Raw genomic sequence first — 7,500 nt, 5'->3', positions numbered from 1 at the left:
GGGGAATGTACAAGCCAAGTACTGGATCGATTTAACCGTCGAGACCCCTGCAGACAATATTCATGACTTCGTGTAAATGTAAGAAAATATTATTATTATTATTGAGTGAGAGAGCAGTGCATGCCATCAAAGTGACACTGGGGTAAAATATATGAAGACCAGTATACACATCATGACTACCCGTCTGATAAGGGTACACTACACACATGTATCTCAACCATATGTGCGCGACATGGTGATCTCATATCAAGATAAACAGTACATGACCTTGCAGGTGGGGCCCAGTTAGAATTTTCTTCAAGTTGAGTAGCCCATCCCCCTCAAAAGGTCCCTGAATAAGTATTGTTTAAGGATGTTGAACGATCCACCCATGTTTCAAAAGGTGAATTATTCAAACCCCAAAGAATTCCTTTCAACACACGGCAATGATGCTCCCCCACTACTGCTGCTTGTGATCAGAGATGCACATATCGTCAGCCTCTAAGGGACATGGTCAACTGGTTAAGGTCAAACAACTGACAAGCAAATCAGTGGTATTGAGCAGAATATTTGCTGTAGCCCATCTTTTATACCAAGACAATACAATGTACATGATAACACGTCCAATCAGTTAAGATCAGAAGCCACGAGAGCAACTGCATAGTACTGCACCAGGGCATTTTATTATCATCATTATTATTATTATTATTATTATTATTATTATTATTATATTATTATTATTATTATTATTATTGATATAGCGGTGAGCTGGCAGAATCGTTAGCGCATTTGACGAAATGCTTAGCAGTATTTCACCCGTCGTTGCACTCTGCGTCCAAATTCCGCTGGGGTCGACTTTGTCTCTTTCAGCCTTTCGGATGAAATACTAGGGTCGATGAAATACCAGTAAAATTCTAGGGTCGACGTAATCGACTAGTTCTTTTCCCCCAAATTTCAGGCCTTGCGCCTTTAGTAGAAATGATTATTTTTATTATTATTGGTAGTAATATTTTTGTGCGAGAGTAAGGCGAAATGCTTAGCGGTATTTCGTCTGCCTTTACATTCTCAGTTCAAATTCCGCTGAGGTCAGCTCTGCCTTTCATCCTTTCGTGATCAACGAAATAAGTACCATTTATGAACTGGGATCGATCTAAGCAACTTAACCCTTGCCCCCAAAATTTGAAGCCTTGTCCTTCCAGTAGAAAGGTTTATTATTGATAAGGCGGTGAGCTGGTAGAATCTTTAGCACGCTGGACGAAATGCTTAGCGATATTTCGCCCGTCGCTACGTTCTCAGTTCAAATTCCACCATCAGGGTCGACTTTGCCTTTCATCCTTTCGGGGTTGATAAATCAAGTACCCGTGAAATACTAGGGTCGATGTAATCGACTAGTCCTCTTTCCCTTCAGTAGAAGCAATCATTATTATTATTATTATTATTATTATTATTATTATTATTATTATTATTATTATTATTATTATTATTAATATTATTTTTATTATTATTATTATTATTGATATTAATATTTCTGTACAAGAATAAGGCGACGAGATGGCTAAATCGTTAACAGGCCGGACAAAACGCTTAGCAGCATTTCGTCTGTCTTAACGTTCTAAGTTTAAATTCCACCGGAGTCCACTTTGTCTTTCATCCTTTCGCGGGTGAATAAAATAAGTAACTAATTGAACACTGGGGTCGATTTAATTGACTTAGCCCCTCTATCAAACCTGCTTGCCTGGTGTCGAAATTTGAAATCAATATTTCTATACAAGAGTGATGAGGTGGCTGCTGTTTGTGGCATTGTCGTTAATTTTGAATTCAAGGTCAGCCATGACTCAGCGAACGTGAGTCATGGTTTGAACATCAACGATGTTCAGACATGGCCATCATGACGTTCTTTCGAGTTTGGCGTATCTAGGACTACATTATTTAATGTGTCCCTTGTTTCAAGATGCCAGACTGAAATTTTAGTGATAGAAAAAGCTTCTAGCAGATCATATGATCATGTAAAATCTATTGCTTTGGTTCGTCAACGGAAAGAGAGAAACGACAGAACGCTTCATGAAAAGTTGTTAAATTTTTCGTCATATTACGTTTTGCATTTGAAAATACATTAATTTCTCATCCTCTTTCCACCTTTGTAGTTCTTGGGCTTGCCCTTCTTACATTCTCGTCAGATCGACGAATCTGTGGTTATTTCAATAAAAAGCGCTATGTATTTGTCCTGGAATCTATGTAGAAGAATACAACATGGATTTGTGCTACCTTCCTTCGGGTACAAATACTTGCATACATATTACACACACCCACATGTAGTAAAAGAATATGAATAAAATGTAGATGTTCAAATTACGCTACGCATGTTTCCATGGCATGGCTGCTTATTTGTACATTAATGTATTACGTTATATGATTACTTAACAATACCATTTCGTCGGGTATTTTGAAAGTAAAAATCATTTCAACGATGAGAATTCAGTTGCTCGATGAACTGGATACAGACTTCTGAAATGTCGTGTAACTGGGTACGCATTCCACAGACACATGTACCCTTAATGTAATTCTCGGGCAGAAACAGCACAGCACAAGCTGTAACAAAACTTTATTTTCGAATTCCAAGTACAATCACATCTCTCAAATATCATAATCATTTCTTCTATGCTCAGTTGCGTTCAGAAGGTACCGCATGTTTGAGAAGCGAAGATTTTAACTAATTCAGCCATTCTGCATCTACACACACATATATATCCTTTCTACTGAAATTTTGGGAGATGGGGCTAGTCAATTATCTCGACCCCAGTGTTTCACTCTTACTTAATTTATCAATCCCGAAAGGATGACTGTCAAAGTCGACGGAATTTGAACTGAGAACGTAGCGACGGGCGAAATACTGCTAAGCATTTCGTCCAGCGTGCTAACGATTTTGCCAGCTCGCCGCTTTTACGCTCGCGCACACACACACGCACACACACACGCACACACACACACACACACACACACACACACACACACACACACACACTCACACACATATACATCATTAAATAAAAACAGGATTTAAATATGAGCTGCCATAGCGTTCATGGTCGGTGAATATAATTAATCAGACGAACTTGTATAACGTACCATATTGATCCTACCGATAACGGAACGGTACATGTACCCTATTTCTTTATTACCCACAAGGGGCTAAACACAGAGGGGACAAACAAAGACAGACATAGGTATTAAGTCGATTACATCGACCCCAGTGCGTAACTGGTACTTAATTTATCGACCCCGAAAGGATGAAAGGCAAAGTCGACCTCGACGGAATTTGAACTCACAAAATAATGACAGACGAAATACGGCTACTACGGTAGATGCACCCTGTTTCATTGGAGGTGCATGGATTAGTGATTAGGGATGTTGAACTCATGATCGTAAGATTGTAGTTTCGATTCCTGGGTCGGGAAATGCGTTCTGTTCTTGAGCAAAACACTTTATTTCACGTTTTCTCCATTTCAATCAAATCGCAAAAATGAGTAAACATGCGACGGACAGAAGTCCCACCCAGGAGGGGTTTAAATGCCACAGAAACGGAGAAATCAGCCTTATGAGTTTAAATGATTCAAGAAGTAACACAAACAAATTCTCATCGGCTTTAAGTAATTCTGAATAAGAGAAGAAACAGAATCGATTCCATTAATTTATTAGTATTTTATCCATCGATACCAAAGCAATAAAATGCAAAGTCGGCTTCAGCGAGATTTGAACCAGCAATGGCATCCTAGGACTAATATCGAAAGCTGGCCATCCTATCTGCCGCTCTAACGACTCTACAAATTTGTTGCCATTTTTAAAAGCGTCAACACCACACTCTATATAATGCGCTTCCTTTCCTTTGTAGTAACTCATGCGTTTATTCATTCTAAAAGAATAGTTTAAAAATATATTTTAATCTTAAAAAAAATTGAATTTGAACTTTAAACCCTACAAAAATACGGCGATCAAGAATAGATTTCGAAACAATAGTCTATATATATACATACAGAAGGAAAATAAAATTTATATCTAGGCAATAATAATTCTAGTTCTATTGACAATATATATGTTTAGCAGTCGTAATGTAGATATGTTTGTCTACAGGCGTAGACAAACTATGACATTCATTAGATAAAAGAAGTACCATGTGTCAGAGGGAAAAAAAATCTAGGAAAAATATGAGAAAGAAAAATAAGGAAACGAAAACAAACTGGCAGAACGTAGAGATGTATGTATAGATTCTATAACCATACGTTAACGCTTACACACTCACATGTACGAACACACGCATGATTTAATGTGTGTGACTCTCTCCTTCTCTCTCTCTCTCCCCACATACACATATATGTATATACACACATACATATATGTATTGATACATATATATGTATTGCGATATATCAATAAGTATATCAATGCTTATACATATGTACATTCATATGTGTATATACACATATATGTAAATATATATATAGATGCATACGCACATATACCATATACACACATATATACATATATATGTGTGTGAGTGTGTGTGAATATATATAGATATGTATATGTATATATAGATATGTATATGTATATGCATATATTTATGTGCATGTATTGTATATATATAATATACATGTATGTATATATATACATATATATATAATATATATATATATATAAACATATATGTCTGTATATATATATATATGTCTGTATATAACATACATGTATGTATGTATATATATATATATATCTTTTACTCTTTACTCTTTTACTTGTTTCAGTCATTTGACTGCGGCCATGCTGGAGCACCACCTTTAGTCGAGCAAATCGACCCCGGGACTTATTCTTTGTAAGCCCAGTACTTATTCTATCGGTATCTTTTTGCCGAACCGCTAAGTGACAGGGACGTAAACACACCAGCATCGGTTGTCAAGCAATGCTAGGGGACAAACACACATACACAAACACACGCACACATACACACACACACACATATATATATACATATATACGACAGGCTTCTTTCAGTTTCCGTCTACCAAATCCACTCACAAGGCATTGGTCGGCCCGGGGCTTTAGCAGAAGACACTTGCCCAAGATGCCGCGCAGTGGGACATATATATATATATATTATATATATATATATATATATAATATATATATATATATATATATTATATATATATATATATATAAACATATATGTATGTATATAATATACATGTATGAATTTATATATATATATATATAATATATATATATAAACATATATGTATGTATATAATATAATGTATGAATATATATATATATATATATATATATTATATTATATATATATATATATAAACATACATGTATGTATATAATATACATGTATGAATATATATATATATATATATTTATACACGCATTGATGCACACACTTACGAATATATAGTTACTGAAATATTATGGTAAGGTGATGACTCGAAAATAGTATTGAATTATAACAACAATCAATTTAAAAAGCCATTGCTGATAATGAAAATTATTCCCAAAAGGAACGTGGGAGGGAATCCCTTAAATATACAAGTGATCAAAAAATTAAATGAACCTATGTTACTGGTCAAATACATCTGATTCTTGGCAGGTCTTTCGACAAGTCTGTGCATGTTCGGGTCTAATTAAATCTTTTCAGCAAAATGTGGTTCAATTATTGATACCATTGAAATAACTTTAAACTAGGTGAAGATGCGCTTTCTAAGAAATAGGCCTAGGATCGAAATTCTTTGAAGGAAAAGAAACATAAAATTCATACATTTCACTATTTTAATTTTATCTCAGTTGATTATATCGTATTATGAGGTTTTTAGAAATCGCGCTGAAATGACTTCCAAACTGCACATTTAGAAATATGTTTTGATGTAAAAACACGAAGAATACATTAGATAATGTTACCCACTTGAAAATGTTGTCTGATAAAAAACGTATAGGCTGTCTGGCCATTATAGGAACAGTTTTCTGGACAAGCTCTGACTCCCCCGTAAACAAACTTTATCAAATGTCAAAAAGGAAAATAGGAAAATATACGAACGTAGGAATAGATACTTATACTTTCACAAACAGTAACGCATGCGCACACAGACAAATGTCAACACAGACATATATATACACTAAATGATAGATACATATAAAGAGGGGGGGAGCGAGAGAGGGAGGGAGGGAGAGAGAGAGAGCGAAGTTAGAAGACAAAGAAAGACAGAGAGACCCAAATAAACACAGACATGCAAACACATAACACACATACATGCGAACACACATGCACACACACACACATATATATGTATGTATGCATGTATGTATGTATGAATGTATGTATGTGTATATATATTAGTGCGCGCGCGCGTTTCTATTTTCTTAGGTTCAGACCGTTTTGATTGTAAAGTTTGTGACTGAGGTCTGTCTTGTTCCGTTAGAATTTCTTACAAAAGAAAGTCTTTGATGCTATTGCTATTCTTCACCTAGATATGTCGTCTACTACCACTACTACTACTACTACAAACACATGCACACAAATACAGACACTAACAGTGTTGCATATAATTACATGTTTAAACGTCTGTCTATATAAATATATATGTCACACTCTCTCCCTCTTTGTACGTATATATACACACACATACATGCATAAATACATACATATATATATATATACGTTCATAAACTCACACGCACACACATATTTGTATACATGTATATGATGTCTATATGTTACATGCGTTTTCAATTTTATTCGTAGATATGGATGCATACAGCCATGCATATACACACACTCACGCTTTGTCACACACACACACACACACACACACACACACACACATCGAAAGAGATAGAGAGGGAGAGAGAGAGTGGCAAACAATGATATATAAATAGACAGATATAAACACATAGACAGCACCCCAAAACATATACATTAATTATCTATCCAGTTTCGTCGTGTTGTGATGACGATTCAAAGACAAAAGACAAAACACACACAAAAAACAACAACAACAACAAGAGCAAAAAAAACAAGACAAAGAAATATAATAAAATATAATAAAATAAGAGATATAAATAACTAAATTACTAAATAAATAGATAGGTAAATAAATAAATAAAAGCGAATGCAAAATGAACGACAAACAAAAATGAAAGTCTAAAAGAACGTAACAACAACATCAACAACAACGCCAACATCTGCATCTGAAACGACAACAACAGCAACATCGATATAACGTTTGCTGCTTCTAGATTTAAAGAACCAATAACCAGTTGACGAATCACCAAACCTATTCTTCAGAAGTTGCAATAACAATAGGATTTTTTTTTTTTTCGCAATGGTTTCTTGTATAAAAGTTACATTTTCATTTGGTTTACTCTATAATTTCTTCTATTTAAAGCGTTAAGCTAGAAAAATACAAAAGAAAGAAAGAATATATGACAGGAATTGAAGTATACCAAAAATTTCTGTCTCTTTTTACA

At 34.8% G+C, this 7,500-nt stretch overlaps 1 long non-coding RNA gene across 1 annotated transcript in view; it reads right to left on the bottom strand.

The window, feature by feature from the left end:
* The window catches only part of LOC118764408, a 19,973-nt gene that overhangs the window by 5,464 nt on the left and 7,009 nt on the right, over window positions 1-7,500 (bottom strand). Inside the window, exon 2 of the long non-coding RNA XR_005000222.1 lies at window positions 1,619-1,623. This is a non-coding gene — a long non-coding RNA (uncharacterized LOC118764408). The remainder of the gene's footprint in view (window positions 1-1,618; window positions 1,624-7,500) is intronic.

Source organism: Octopus sinensis, linkage group LG8 (genome assembly GCF_006345805.1).
Source record: "Octopus sinensis linkage group LG8, ASM634580v1, whole genome shotgun sequence".
Lineage (NCBI taxonomy): Eukaryota > Metazoa > Mollusca > Cephalopoda > Octopoda > Octopodidae > Octopus > Octopus sinensis.
The sequence above is the reverse complement of the archived record's forward strand: the minus strand, read 5'-3'. Positions and strand labels throughout refer to the sequence as shown.